General features: G+C 49.0%; 1 protein-coding gene across 6 annotated transcripts in view; it reads left to right on the top strand.

Moving 5' to 3' along the window:
• TSEN54 (tRNA splicing endonuclease subunit 54) overlaps positions 1-16,345 on the top strand; it is a 571,608-nt gene that overhangs the window by 197,490 nt on the left and 357,773 nt on the right. The gene's annotated exons all lie outside the window — the stretch shown is intronic.

Below are 16,345 nucleotides of genomic sequence, written 5' to 3'. Positions count from 1 at the left end.
TAGGGTGGAGGATCAATATGAGATGAAAGAGAGGTACCCCATCTCTGGCCCACAAAGACGTCTGTTAAAACCCTTGAACCATCTCTCGGGACCTGGAGGCAGGACTTTTCTTAACTGATGTAAAATATTGGGCAGTATCTTCTGCCCCAGTTTGGCCATTAAGAATTAGGTGACTTTCCCAAAGAACTCATGGATTTCTGATTTTGCAAGACTAAACTACCAGGTGACCTAAAAAGCCTAGGGGGCACAGGACAAGTGGCTAGATTATTCAGCATGCTTCAGGGTCCCTGCATCATACCATCAGTGTTTAAGATATTGAGCTTTAGACCACTTCCCCCATCCAATACCAAACATGTTCCAAACCGACTGATAGTCTTACAAAATCCTCTTAGGGACCGGCCACCCTCACCAGGATATGGGTATCGTCAAGATGATGTATTGCAAACCCAAAGAGAGCAGCGATTTACAAAGTGGGAGTAGATGGATAATAAAAAGCCAGACGTGAGGCGACAACGGTCCTGGAAATTCTGCACCAACATTTTATACTAGAGCCACTAGAAATTGCCTATATTTAAAGACACACGTCTTCCACAAATGTGTATTTATTCTGGTGGCCTTCCTACGGCTCTTATCAATGCCCTGTAGTCTCCCAATAACATGGTGGAAAGGGAGCAGAACAAAGAAGTAAGCACAAATTATTCACCATAATGACTACTGTTGTAATTGTTGAATTGGGAACTTCCTGCATGCTTGGGGATGGGTGGGGCACCTGTGCCATTATGGCGGCTAATGACAAAGGATGATTTATGAAATGTATTCCATTTATTCTTTATTTGTGGGGGCAACGCTTTCTGTTTTGGCATTTCTGGTCAATTGTTTTTGATTGTGATGTTTGATTTTTTTCGTTAAAATCCTTTCCCCCAAATACACTGGGTGCTCCTCTATAAGGTAGAAAGTCTGCCTTTTCCCACTTTGTGAGTCCCCTGAAATGTTAACTTGTCTTCTGTATTGCTTGCTCTAATTATTTTTCCCAGCAAGTCCCTCTGTAGGTTTCACTGGGGATGCAACTTTGCATAGCATAGTGATACCTTATGTCAAGGTTACTCATTATGTGACCATACAGATAGGTTACACACCTCTCTTGATCCCTCGCCACTGACTATGCTGGCTATGGCTGTTGACAGTTCAAGTCCAAAACATCTGGAGGGCCACCTAATGAATAACTATGCCTTATATCCGGACTATACCGTTTCTGGCCATTTTACTACACATTGAGTTTTTTGACTGTTCTACGCTCCAGATAGAAGCTCATAGATAGCTTGTCTGGTGGAATCCATGTCCCATTAGTTTGCATGCATCTGAAAGTTTGTATGTGGCATCAAGCACTGATTGGCTGGCCACCAAATGTATGAAGAGTGAATGCCTGTCTGATTAAATGATCGTCACCTGCTAACCCAGGTTGAAGTAAAGAAAGCTGCCACTCTACAGAAGTACGTTGTCAAATGCTTGGACTTGATCCCTGCACTCCAGGATGGCTGGGAAGGAAACTTTGCAAGACCTTATCTGGCAGTTGAACCACCCACAGTGGGAGCCCTGCTACTCGTGTGACTAGAAGGAACCCTCTGCAGTGCTCGCTCTTTCCACTTGATCTGTTGGGAAAAATCTGATCTCCTCCCCTGCAAGGTGTTTTTGTGCTCTGTTGTCATCTAGGACTCATCTGTGTCTGACGACGAGCACTTGATCTCTCCAGGGGGCTTTCGTGGTTGTCCCCATTGCTGGACCATTTACTCGACAGCTGACCCGTGAATTGGAGCCCGGGTACGATCCTCCCAGTTTGGAAACCTCTACTGGCATGTCTTGCCAGACTTTGTTTCAAATGCAACCTTTGACCTTGGCTAGGGTCACTATTGCTCTTTCTTCAGTCTGACGCCATGAGACACTATTTCGAATGGATTGTGTCCTCCAACGCATTCCACATCTTTGACATGTAATGTCCACAGCTGTGCACTTTGGCAACTTTTTCGGCAGAGGGCGTCCTGCGTCGATGGCGTCGGGTCCATGTCCCTCGAAGGCCTCAGTCGAGGGCGACGTCACAGGATGTTATAAATAGGACACATGGCGCCCGTAGCCTCAGTTCCGTTTTTTTTCGCGAACATGTTAACTTCGTGAGACTCGGCGCGCCTCGTGTATTCATCATTCTGATGTCTCTCTTCGACCCCTCCGACTCTGCGGTCTGGCTTCAAGACCTGCCGGGACTGCATGTCGAAAATATCGCTCACCGACCCCCACTGCATTTGTTTGTGGTGCCTGGGCGAGTCACACGACACCGACGACTGCTTGAAAATGCCAGTCGCTGACTGCCAAGACCTTGCGGGAGCAGAAGGGGAAGCTCCAGGTAGGTAGGGGCTATAAGCCTGTTAAGTCCCGTACTTCCAGGTCCAAGGGGGTTTCCACCAACGACTCGAGGGGCGACTCTCTGCGTCGGAAGGAGACCCGGGGATCTCGGTCCCGGAGTGGTTCCCGCCACTCGTCTTCCTCGTCCCGGCACTCTAGGAAGCGCGGTCGCCTTCCATGTCCTCCTCGGAGGATGGTGCCTCGAGGAAGGTTACGTGCCCTACGAAGTCCTCGCGTTCCAGAGGAATGGGCGGCATTTAAACAATCGGTTAGCGATTTTTCAATCGCAGGGCACGAGTCTGGTCGCGCCGTCTGACGAAGCCGGCCAAGATCAGTTTCGTACCACGGCTCGCACGCCTTCGGGCTCGGGTTCACGACTCACGTCAGGAGCCTTTTAGGTCCTGTATGGACAAGGAATCGAAAAGTCGCAAGAGACGTGTCTCTGGGTCTTGGTCCTCGTCCCCAGCGAGACCGCAGCTACCCAGAGGAGGGCTCGATGCCGGCGTCGACTCGGTCGGCGCCGTGCCCGTCCAACTTGGACGTCGATGCTTTGCCATCATACCAGCCGACGGCGGCGTTGGCACCTGTGTTGACATCGATGCCGAAGCGTTCGGCGCTCACAACGTCGAGGTTGTCGACGCTCTCAACGTCAAAGCCTTCGGCGATATCAGCGCCTTTAGGGATTTCTTCTCGAAATTTGCTTGGAGTACCCGGACATCGTGGATCCTCCAAGGAAGGCTACGGCAAAGTCTGTGAGGCCAGTTTTGGACTCCAGGCCCTCTTCTGTCACCAGACCTGGGTTTCACCTCCATCACATTTTTCTGGAGACAGTCAGTTGGAGGAGTTGAGGCAGACCCCCCACGATGCTAGTGGGTTGGACACTTCCCTGGAAGTGGAATTTGGTAGACCTGAGCATGGGGCTCATGCGGAGTCTTCATACAGGAAGCTCATGGCGCGGGTCTTGGAGTATCTGGGCTGGACCAGTCCTCCTGAAGACTTTGTGCAGGATGATCTAACGGACATTTTAGATCAATGCCGGTCCTCTGACCCGGTTCTGCCATTTCATCTTTCCTTACAGAAAAGGGTGGCAGCTGCTTGGCAGTCCCCGGAATCTCTTCCGGCTGTTAATAAGTCTTTGACCAAGAAATACCGCCCTTCCGTTAGCGACCCCAGCTATTTATCTACTCACCACACTCCCGAGAGTTTGGTGGTTCAGGCGGCTACGGCCACCTCGAGGCAGGCGGCGTAACCTACCATCCCTCCGGATAGGGACGACAAGCGATTCGACGGTTGGGCCCGGAAGGTATTTTCTGCTGGGAGCAGGGCTTTGAAATCAGCCAACTCCACGTGTGCCTTGGCAAAATTTACACACACTCTGTGGAATTGTTTCTTTTGCGGCTGAGCGTATTCCCGAGGGGGAAGAAAGGGATGGGTTCCTTGCTATCGTGCAGGACGGCAAGGATGCCATGTGTGAGTCCCTTCAGTCGGGTTTGGATATGGCTGACAGTGTGAACCGGTCCATGGCTGCGAGCACCGTTATATGCAGATTTGCGTGGTTGTGGAAGTCGGGGTTTGCTCTGGATGTGCAGGCCCGTCTTCTGACATGCCCTTTGATGGCGTACATTTGTTTGGCAGCAAGGCTGACGAGAGCCTTGAGAGGTTGCAGACCTCAAAAGCTGCGGCAAAATCTTTAAGTGCGGCGGTGCGTCAACCTCCGCCTTTTTGTCCTAGGGGACAGCAGTGGAGGGGAGGTTCCTTTCGTTATTACTCCTCCTTTGGTAGAACGAGAGCGGCCGCCAGTCAAAGGGGCCAGCGAAAAAGTACATGTGGTGGTCGGGGAAATCGTGGTGACTAAGCCGCTCAGGCAGCTGCCTCTTTGCCTTCAGGCGCTGCCGCAGCCGCTTCTAAACAGTCATGAGGCCATGACCCATGGTTTGCCGGTTAGGGGCAGACTGTCTCAGCATCTCGAAGAATGGCGGGCCATTACTTAGATGTGTTTTCTGGATACCATAGCCCACGGCTACTGCCTTCCCTTCCTTCAGCGGTCAAACAATCCACTGGGGAAACTCTCTTTGAAGCTTCCGGATCCTCTCCTTGCGCAGGAAATTTTGAGCCTGCTGGAGAAAGGCGCTATAGAACTGGTGCCTGTAGTGGAGAGGAACAAGGGATGGTATTCCCCTTATTTTTTATCCCAAATTAAGACAGGGTATTAAGACCCATCATGGACTTGCGTTGGTTGAACAAACTTCTCCGGAAGGACAAGTTCAAGATGGTCACTCTTTCTGAAGCCCTACAGGCCCTTCAACTTCTGGATTGGTTGGTGTCTCTGGACCTCAAGGATGCTTACTTTCATGTGCCGATCCATCCTGCGCACAGAAAGTACCTGAGATTTGCTGCTGGCGACTCACACTTTCAGTTTCGGGTCCTGCCGTTCGGATTGACCTCCGCCCGAGGTTCTTCACCAAGCTCATGGTGGTGGTGGCAGTGTACCTCAGGCGAGCGGGGATTCACGTCTACCCCTACCTGGCCGACTGGCTGATCCGGGCGCGCTCTCCCGAGCTAGCGTTGGATCATCTCGGTGTCACCTGCCGCACCCTCCACAGGCTGGGCTTCTCCCTGAATTTCAAGAAGTCGCATCCGACACCATCCCAACAGCGCCAGTACATAGGGGCTGTATTAGACACATCCTTGTGGAAGTGTTAGCCTCCCAAGGTGAGGCTCATCACAATGTGCAGATGGTGGACAAGTTTCAACATGCCCAGAAACTCCCGGCTTTCGAATTCTTAAGGTTGCTCGGCCTCATGGCATCCTGCATTTTTCTGGTGCCAGAGGCCCGGCTGCGGATGAGATCCTTGCAGTGGGCTCTCAGGAGGCAGTGGTCACAGTTCTTTGGCAAGATGTCAGATCCCATTCAGATTCCACTCTCGGTCTCCCAGGATCTTCTGTGGTGGGCCAACGAAGGGAACCTGATGCGGGGGGAACAGTTTTGGCAACCATGACCGGAGGTGACGGTAGTGACGGATGCTTCCCTCACAGGATGCGGCGCTCATGCCAACGACTTGACGGGCAGCGGTCGGTCTCCGTCGGAGTCCAGACTCCACATCAATTTGTTAGAGTGGAGTGCCATCAGGCTAGCCCTGAAGGCGTTTCTGCCCTCTGTGCGGGGGAAGAGTGTCCTGATCATGACGGACAACCCGGTGGCCATGCATTACCTCAACAAAAAGAGGGGGGGGTAGGGTCACTTCTGTTGTGCAGAGGCAATGCAGCTCTGGTTCTGGGCCATCCAGCAGGAAATTTCGATCTCGGCAGTTCATCTGGCCGGAGACGACAATGCAGTGGCGGACGCTCTGAGCAGGCAGAGCACGGTCTCCCACGGGTGGGAGTTGGCTCAGGAAGTCCTTCAGGAGATCTTCGCAATTTGGGAAACCCCGCAAGTGGATCTCTTCGCCACCAGTGTCAACTGGAAGTGCGAGAGATTCTGCTCCAGGGAATTTCCTCCACGAGGAGCCTTAGACGCGTTTGTGGTGGATTGGTCATTCCCACTGCTGTACGCGTTTCCTCCAGTCCCCGTCATTCCTCAAGTGTTGCAGAGGTTACGGAGGTTCGGTTCCCACATGATCCTCATTACTCCAGATTGGGTCAGGAGAGCGTGGTACCCGGACCTTCTAGAAATGGCCATCTGCCCTCCATGCCGTCTTCCCTACCGAGAGGACCTGCTCTCGCAAGCGCAGGTGGGGGGGTGGCGGGTCCGGGGGGTTGGGGGGGGAATCCGGTTCTCCATCCAGAGGTCAAGACTCTCAACCTTCACGCTTGGTATCTGAAAGGTTGAGGTATAAGGATTGGGACCTCCCGGATGACGTGATGGAGGTGTTGCTTTCGGCCAGGCGGCCTGCAACAAAATGTACTGTTGGTGTAAGTTCTGTGACTGATGCAGAGATCACAATGTGGATCCTTTTCAGTGCTCCATTCCTATGGTTTTGTCTTTCTGACTTTAATTGGCCCAAAGGGGCCTTCAAGTGGGTACCATTAAGGGTTATCTGGCAGCGCTGTCTATCTTTAAGCGCTTGTCTGAAGAATGTTCTTACTTTAAGAAACTGGGAAATCGAAAGGAATCTTAAAGGACTGACTAATGTATTCCCACCGTCTCCTTTCCAGGTGCCGGTTTGGGATTTGAATTTGGTTTTGAAATTTCTCATGGGTGCTCCGTTTGAACCTTTGCACTCTTGTCCTTTGAGATTACTGTCCTTCAAGACTTTTCTTAGTTGCGGTTACTTCCGCTCGCTGAGTGAGTTGCAGGCACTTTCATCTAAGCCACCCTTTACTGTGTTTCACAAGGACAGGGTTGTACTGCGAGTACGTCCTTCTTTCCTACCTAAGTGTTACGCTCACCTGGTTCCCACAGGGGTGTCGGGCGGAACTGGACAGCCACGGTCTCCACCAACGTGATGCGTAGTGCAGAGATGACTGACTGGACTGGCCCACCTAGCTTCGTCTGCTTGACCCGTAGAAGTAGTCTCCTAAAGGCAGAGAAAGGGAATTAGCCACCCGTGGATTTGAGTAATAGCCCCTCACTGCGTCCCCATTTATCACCTCTGATATTCCCGTTCACAAAGCTCACCATATAGTTTTGAATGATGAGCTCTCCATCCTGCGAGGAACGCAGGGGCGCGTTGATGGCCAGTTACTTCACTGGCTTGAGGATATTGGAAGATTTCTAGACAAATCTTGGCTCCAAAACTCCTGGCGAAGGACTGTAAGTATATAGAGTTCAGAAATGTCTGAATAATCACTCTTGTCCAATTCCTTTGTTTATCTTGCAGCTTAGACCCAAAAGAAGATAGTTCTGTGGCAGCTGAAAGCGTTCAGGTAAGAGTCTGTGCTATCCCACACTGTCTGTTAAAAGATGCCAAAGTTTAACTCGCTGCTTTCTCTTTTCTTACAGGTGCGGCGTAAGAAGATTTGGCGTGCTGGTGAATAATACCTCCAGCGGTAAAATCGGGTAAGTTTATGGTGGCAAGAGATTGTTCTTGTTTGTTTTCCCCTCGGCTCACCTTGTTGTTTTCCTGTCCCCCTTAGTTGCTGGAATGCGGCAACATAATGATGGAGACAGCGCCGGATCGTAGAGATGCTCTGAGGAACGGTGAGTATGGCGCGGCGCTGCTGCTGGCGATGCAACGTGTTTAAAATAGTCTTTCTCGTTCAAAGGTGCGATGAATCAGGTAAGAAACCCAATAATGTTCTTGTTCTAACCTTTCTTCTTCTTTTCCTTCTTTCTAGGCGCTCTGGACTCGAGGTGGGCGTGGCACGAGGCTGGATGCTGACTGCAGGCACGGTGAGCGTTACGCTGCAGGATGCAGAATAACGCGAAGCGTGTGCTGCCCTTCGGGCGTGGTTAAAATAGCCTCCAAAATAGTTCCAGGTAAGTATTCCTCCACAACCACACCCGAGTAACAAAATAGTCCCTAGGTAAAGTAGTCCCTTCCAAGCCTCAAATGGGCTTGGATCTCTTGCAGCATGGTCTGCATTAGGTAAATTTTAACATATGAGCCTGGCGCCCATGGCGCCAGGACTGCTCCCCCATATGAGCCTGGCACCATAGATGCCAGGACTGTACCCATGTAGCCCCTAACAAGGGTTGCTGGGCTTTCGCTGGGTAACATGATGCCTGCTTCCGGGGTTGCTGGACTTGGTCTGGATGCCCTGGGGTAGGCATCAGGACAGCTATCCCCCCCCCCCCACCCCCCCTCCCCAAGGCCCCTCCTCAAGTCGTTCTTCCCCTTGGTCTTGGTTTGTCTGGGAAATTCTGGTGGAATCTTCTCACCAACCGAGATGCATGAACGTGGTCACTAGGTTCCCATGACCTTTCTTGTGGTCTGTAACCTTTCCAGTTGATTAAATAAAAATGTTTTGACTTAACCATTTTGGAGTCCAGGATAGTTTTAACTTCAAATTCGGGTTCCCCGTCTACAAGGATGGGGTCAGGTGGCTTGGTTAGTCTTGTTCCAGGTTGTACTGGCTTCAGAAGCGACACATGGAAGACTGGGTGAATCCGCATACTAGCAGGTAATTTCAATTTGACGGCCACCGGGTTGATAATGGCCTTAATAGAGTAAGGTCCCAAATATCTACGGTTAAAGGTCCGCGTTCCCTTTAACGGTATGTGTTTTGTGGCCAACCAAACTTGATCCCCAATCTGGTATTGTGGAGCATCACTTCTATGCTGATCAGCATTTTTCTAGTATTTTTCTTTTGCTTGCTTCAAATGTTCAGTTGTTCCTTAAAGGCTTGTATAATAGTAGCGTGCAGATGGTTCACTGCGGGCATTCCTAAGTGTTGAGGTGAGTCAAGTTCTGAGGATGGTGCCCGTATATGTTATAAAAGGGGCTTTGTCCAGTTCCAGAATGTACAGATTTATTGTATGCGTATTCGGCAATCCATAGAATGTCCTTCCAATTACCTTCAGTCTGGTGTAACATACAACGCAGGTACTGTTCAAGAGTCTGGTTGGTCCTCTCCGTCTGACAATCGGTCTGGGGGTGGTGACTGGTTGATAACCTCACGTCGATTTGCACCAATTGACAAAATTTTTTCCAAAAATGTGAAATGAATTGACTACCTCGGTCAGAGAGCAATATGGAAGGAAATCCGTGTATTCGAACAATGTTTTCGAGGAACTCCTTGGCCTGAATTGAAGCAGAAGGTAATCCCTTTAAAGGAATAAAGTGGGCCATCTTGGAAAAAAGATCCACAATAACTAGAATGGTGTTAAATCCATTACATGGAGGTAGGTCTGTAATAAAGTCTAACTATAAGGTGTGCCATGGTGAAGGGCGGGATATCCAAAGGTTGTAAAAGTCCAGCTGGGTTTTTCTTCTGACTTTTTTGTTTTGGGCGCAAATGCCACAAGACATTACAAATGACTTTACGTCTTTTCGCCAGGTGGGCCACCAGAATTGTCTCTTAATTTTAGCTTCAGTCTTTGCGATACCTGGGTGCTCTTCCATCAGGGTGTCATGATAATTGGAGATGACTAGTTCTTGTAGTTCCTTGTGTGGTAGAAATAGTCGCCCTTGATAATAAGGTAGATCATTGATGACTGAGTAGTCCGGGCCTTTCTTTACCCAGTCTTGCAGGGCTGTTGGATCGAAGAGTTGTTGGATCTTTACCTGAATATCCTCTAGTGTCTGTAGAGTAGTTATGCCAAGAATTCTTTGTTCTGAAATTATAGGTACCGGTTCTGGGTTCACATATGCTTCTCCCATCCCTATTCGGGATAAGGCGTCTGCCTTGCCATTTTTACAGCCTGGTTGATAAGTGATCACGAAATCGAACTCTGCAAAGAACAATGCCCATCGAAGTTGGCGTGACGATTGGGCCTTGGCTGTTTTTAAATACTGCAAGTTCCGGTGATCGGTGATTACAGTAATGGTATGCCTGGCTCCGAGAAGATAGTGCCGCCAAGCCTTAAAGGTGGATTTGATGGCTAATAACTCTTTATCGGTAACCGCATAGTTTAACTCGGGTGCAGAAAACTTTCTGGACCAAAATGCTACTGGGTGAAGTTGACCAGTTTCAGGATCCTTCTGGGACAGGACAGCTCCCATGGCTAAACTGGATGCATCAGTTTCAACTATGTATGGAAGTTCAGGGCGTGGGTACTTTAATACAGGTGCAGACATGAATTTCGCTTTCAACTCTTGGAAGGCGTTTTCAGCTTCTTCGGTCCACAAGAAGCGTTTGTTTTTTCGCAAGAGTGCTGTGATAGGGTGTACAACATGTGAGAAATCCGGAATGAATCTGCGGTAGAAATTAGCAAATCAGAGCATGCTTTGTACTCCTTTATCTGAACTGGGTGATGGCCACTTGAGAATTGTGTCCACCTTTCGAGAGTCCATTCAGACTCCTTTTGGAGTCAGGATAAATCCAAGGAATTCAAATTCTGTAGCATGAAAAACGCATTTTTTCAATTTTGCATATAACTTGTGCTGGCGTAGTTTCTCTAGGACTGCACGAACGTGCTTCACATGGTCTGATTCTGAAGAGGAGTACACTAGAATATCGTCTATGTATATGACAACACAGACGTCAATGAGTTCACGAAGGACATCGTTCATAAACTACTGGAAGGCTGCTGGTGCATTGCACAACCCGAAGGGCATCACCTGGTATTCGAATAACCCATACTTAGTGCGAAGAGCAGTCTTCCATTCGTCGCCTTTCTTCACACGTACCAAATTTTATGCCCCTCGGAGATCTAATTTAGTGTAGATGCAAGCGTCCTTTACTTGGTCTAGTAATTCGGGGATCAGAGGCAATGGGTATCGGTTCTTAACCGTGATCTGATTCTGAGGTCACCTTCCTTTTTTGGCACGAAGAACAAAGCTGAAGATGCAGGGGACTTGGATGGACGAATGAAGCCATTGGCAAGATATTGGTCCAAGTATTGTCATAGGTGAAGGTTTTCAGGTTCAGTGAGGGCATAGATCCTACTACATGGAGGTTGTGCACCGGGTATGAGATCGATTTGACAATCGTATGATCTGTGAGGTGGTAAGGTGTTTACCTGTTCTTTTTGGAAAACATCCTGGAATTCTTGATATTCCTGAGGTAACTGCACGACTAGAGTAGCGACTGCGGCCAGGCCTTCGTTCAAGGGTTTTTTCGGGTAACAAGTATGTGCACAATCCGGGAAGGTTATTCTCTTCTCTCGCCAATCAATACAAGGATTATGTGTTTCCAACCAAGGTATCCCCAGTATTTGGAACTGCGGGGCTTTGATTAAATCAAACGCAATAGTCTCTCGATGCCCATCCTGACCCAATAGTGTCATCTCTGGGGTGGACTGAGTTACAGGCCCAGAGGCAATTTCAGTTCCATCGACTGTGGTGATGACAGCCGAAGTGGTCTTTTTGCAGAGAGGTAGATTCATCCTAGAAGCCAATTCGTGGTCCACATAGTTTCCTATGGCCGCGCTATCAATGTATGCCCTTACTGCGTGCATACGTGATGGTTGCCTTGGATCTATAAGGACCATTATGATGAAGTGCGAGGTCTGAGTATCCTTCTTCAAGCTCGGCAAGCGGACCTCTACGCTTGTCGGGCGTGGTCGTTTCCCGAGTCAGACTCCATATGGCTTTTATCAGCAGCTCCTACCACTTTCTTGGGTGGTTTTACAGGGCAATCCCGTAGAAAATGTCCCGAATTTCCACATTATAGACACAATTGCATTTGCCGTCTCCTTTCTCTTTCCTTCTGAGTCAAGGGTCCTTTAACCCCTCCGATTTGCATGGGTTCTGAGGCATCTGCTCCTTTGGGGGTAGCGTTGGGTTTAACCAACACCCGGTTCTCGAACTTGGCTCAGTCGGCCTTTCTGTTCTGAAGTCTGTGATCTAACTGGACCACTAAGTCTATATATTCAGCACAGTATTGAGGTGGGTTCACAACTTGAGCCAAAACATCTTTGAGTTCTCCTCGAAGTCCTCGATGAAATAACGTAATCCGTTTTTCCTCGGGCCATCAAGTTTCCACCACCAACATATTGAAGGTTGCGATGTAGGTTAGAAGGTCCTGGTTACCCTGTCGTAGGGACAAAAGTTCATTATCGAGGGCCTGCCTTTAGGAGTGCCGGGCAAATAGTCTTTACATGCTCACTTGAAAACCCTGAAAATCCCAAAGAATAGGGTCATCCTGATTGACTAGTGGAATTGACCAATCCGCTGCACTGCCGCTGAGATATGATAATACAAAGGCTACTTTGGCTTGATAGTTTGGAAAGGCTCCAGGTCTGCATAAAAAGTGCAAGCGGCATTGGTTCATAAACACGGCAAACTTTTTCGGGTCCCCAGCAAAACGTTCCGGCGGGGCTAAAGGAATGCTCCCTGGTAGAACCACTTGCACAGGATTGCTCGATGAAACAGGAGTTGAATTCCCCCCGAGTCCAGGTAATGGTGTCTGGCCAGCTTGGTTTTGCAATAATTGTCTAGCAAGATCATCAGTGCATTCCTTAGAAACAATCCCATATTGCTATTTTTGAATTTGTTTATAGTACCTTTTAACTATCCTTTTTCCTTCCAAAGAGTCAAGATAACTCAGAGGAAGCACCCTGTAAGCCAAGGTTGATATATATGTGCCCTAGCAATGGAGCATAATACAAATCTCCCAAAAACATTCTATGCAAAATATAAAACCTAGTAGTCAATCCACTTACAAATGGAGTTGCCTGCTATACAGAAAAATAAGTAGTCAACCTGGCAGTGAGACACATGATAAAATAGAACTCATGTGCAATTCCTCTGATTCACCCAATTCCCCTAAACTGAGCCCATCTTGCATAATTCAAAGATGTCAATTTACTGGGGCAGTACTTGGAGATTAGAACCTTCTATCCATAAACCCTAGCTAGTACGCAGTTTAATGATGTTAATGATGACTAAACTCTACCCTAAGGTACTATTTTTAAACCTTCCTTAGAAATGTGCCAACTCCTTCACACACCTTCCTCCAGCAGATAATTCATCCACATTCAACATTACATTTTTTTTTTAAAACATCTTTATTGGGTTTTAACAGACTAAGCAAACTGTACTCATAATCAACGAAGCATTCTCAATTGTGCATTAAGTCTCTAACCCTCCCATCCCTCCCCCAAGACCACTGGAGTTTCATCAGTCTCAGTAGTGCCGGCTATTGGGCCAGGACTGTCCGTTCTATCTGAGGCGTTATCTGGCATCTTGGGATGGAGCAACAGTACTGTTAGCGCTATCCAGCGCTGTAGTTCACCACTAGAGTCCAGCCTCTGTTCATGGATTGCAGTTTCCCATGCTCCAGTCTCGACAGTTATCCACTTCTTAAGATCCCTCCACCACTGTGTCTCGCTCAGGCTTTTGGGGCTCTTCCATCCCATGGCTATGCGTCTTTTCGCTGTTATATATATTAGGTCTCTGAGTTTGTTTAGGGGCTTGTTTTTAGTGCTGCGCTTGTAGCTGCCCAAAATGCAGGCCGTTGGCTTATGTATTTCCAGTTCGATGTCCGCACCGGCCACTATTTCCTTTATTTGTGCCCAAAAGTCTTGTATCACCGGACAGCCCCAGAACATGTGGGTCATTCCAACCTCGGGTTCATTGCATTTGGGGCATACCTGAGTTCTCGCACCACTGAATTTCGATATGGCTTCCGGTGTAAGTAGGCTCTATTGGTGATGTACAGTTGGATGAGTTGTAAACGGGCGTTTCTGGAAATTTGTTTGTGATAGTGGGATATCTTCTCCCATTCTTTATCTTCAAATTCGAGGCCTAGTTCGCCTTCCCACTTAGCTCTGCTCTTGAGTTCGCTTCTGGTCGCGCCCTGCATTAGGGCTTCCTAGAGTCTTGAGGTTTCGTGGCCTCCTTCAGCTGCATCTAACATTGTTTCGATAGTCTCCTGTTCAGTTGTAAGATTGATGGCTTCTGGCCATCTGTTCTTCATGGCCTGTACTACTGCTCTGTGGAGCAAGAACTGTCCGGTGGGTAGCCCTGTGGCCTCGCTGAGTTCTGCAAACGTTAAGATCTCTTGTTCCTGAACCATGTCCCCCAATGTAGCTACGCTGTGAGGTTCCCACTGGGCGCGCACCTCCGCCTGTCCCCATGTACGCTTGGCCATGATTGCTGCTATGGGGGTCTGCTGCTCCCACTGTTCTGCAGGTGCGTTTCCAGAGCTGGATCCCCAGCTTGGCTAAGAAAGGGCAGTGTCGTATTGCGCCCTCCTCGACTCAAAGTAAGTCCCTTAGTAATAATCGAGGTAGGGCGGGTTGGATAAGTCTGGTGTCTGTTGTAGCCTCGTCTGCCATCCATTGCATCACATGCCTTAGCTGGCTCGCAAGATAGTACCATTCGAAGTTGGGCACCTTCAAACCTCCTCTCTCATAGGGTCTTTGAAGAGTTTCTAGCGCCACTCTGTGCCTGCCTCCCTGCCAGAGGAATCTCCTACAGAGTTTGTGTATGTCTCTGAAAAAGGAGGAGGGGATATTGAAAGGGACGTTGGTGAAGTTGTGTAAGAGGCGGGGGAGTGCCACCATCTTGAGGAGGCCTGCTCGTCCGGCCACCGAAAGTGGGAGTCTACCCCAAAAATCCATAGATCTTTCCAAGGCGTCTTTAGCCCTGACCGTATTGAGGATGTGTTGTGTGTGAGGATTCCGGTGTATAGTGATGCCTGAAGGAAGTCATTTGCCAATGGATGTCTAAGGAGGGCAGGGATCCGGACTCCTTGTTATATAGTGCTGCGAGGGGGTAAAGGCAAGATTTGTCCTTGTTGATCTGTATCCCCGTGTATTTGTGGAATCCGTCTAAGGTTTCTAGAATGTAGGGCAGGAGGTGTTCGGGGTTGTGTAGGTACGACAGTGTGTCGTCTGCATACATGGAAACGAGATGGGTCACACCGTCTATCTCGATGCCCCCATCTCCATATTCCTGTCTGAGGTAGGCAGCTACGGGTTCGGTGGCTATAATGTATAACATGGGGGGACAGGGGACATCCCTGATGGGTACCTCTATGGAGGGTCCATTTGTCAGAGCAAGTCTTGTTTGTGCGCACCCTAGCGGTTGGGTTAGTGTAGACTAATTGGGTCCATTTCAAAAAGACTGGTCCAATTCCCATTTTTACCATGGTGGTGTACAGCCATTCCCATTGCACCAAATCAAATGCTTTGGTAGCATCAAGTGATGCGACTGCGTATTTCTGGGGCCTATGTTCTGTGCTATAGATGACGTGGTGTAACCTGTGCAGATTTTCAGTGATGGAGCGCCCCGGCACGTAACCTGTTTGGTCACGGTGAATCAGCAGGGGGGATCACTCTGTGCAATCTGTCCGCTAGCAGGGCGGTTACAATCTTGCTGTCTACATTCAACATAGAGAGTGGCCTGTAAGAGCCAGTCGGACCCGTCCTTCCCAGGCTTGAGTAGGGGGATGATAACGGGCTCTCTCATGGAATCGGGGTTGGTACCACGATCGTAGGCTTCATTGAACACCAGGGCCAGTAAAGGAGCTAGGGACTCTTCGTATGCCTTTATAAAACTCCCCGGGAAGGCCATCTGTGCCAGGGGTTTTTCCGGATGGTAGGGATCTAATGATAACCTTCACTTCATGAGGAGCGATGGGTTCGTCTAGGGCGTCTGCTGATTGCGCGTCTAATTTAGGCAGCTCAATGATGTCCAGGACATCCTCAATTTCTGTGTTAGTGGGGGGCAGGGTCTTAGAGTAAAGGTTACGGTAAAACTCTGAGAAGACTGAGTTAATATCGATTTGAGTGTGTGCTGTAGTGCTGTCTGGTTTAAGTATATGACAGATAGGTGTCCGGGGGGCCTCCCTCTTATACACATGCAACATTACATTAACTCCCCAACTCTCCAAAAGTGGCCTTAGATTTGCTGCTCACTCCAGAGATTGCTTACTTTTTCTTATTTTTCACTTTGCTTCAATCCTAGAGCTATCCTTTATTGCAAAGCAATACTTATTGTGAGAAACCTGAGGACATCCTCAAATTTCCTTCCCTTGGATCCTCGGCTCAGGTGGCCAGGGCATGGCCATCGCCTTTAGATCCAGACCCTGGGGGTGGACAAGTGTGGGAGGATCACCTGAGTAGGGGATCCTTGGAGAGTAGAGAGAGGATGCCCAAGGGTAAGATGCAGTATTCTCTTCCTGTTTCCCGATATCCATCACCCTACTCTCCCTTTGCGCAGAACACCATCCTTCTCTTCCTGACAGTAATATGCCAGACCTACCTGTTATTCTTATCAGACACTAAAACTCCCACAATCCCTATTTCGAATGGATGGTGTCCTCCCACGTATTCCTCATCTTATGATAATTATCTCGCCAGCATCAGCGACTTCAGAATTTTATTTTAGACAGGCGGCACTGTGTGCCGTCTCGTCGAATCAATGCCCCTCGAGGGCCTCCATTAGACTGTCGACATCAG

The sequence above is a fragment of the Ambystoma mexicanum genome, chromosome 3q (assembly GCF_040938575.1).
Source record: "Ambystoma mexicanum isolate Mex_15411 chromosome 3q, UKY_AmexF1_1, whole genome shotgun sequence".
Lineage (NCBI taxonomy): Eukaryota > Metazoa > Chordata > Amphibia > Caudata > Ambystomatidae > Ambystoma > Ambystoma mexicanum.
This window is presented reverse-complemented; position numbering and strand designations above follow the sequence as displayed.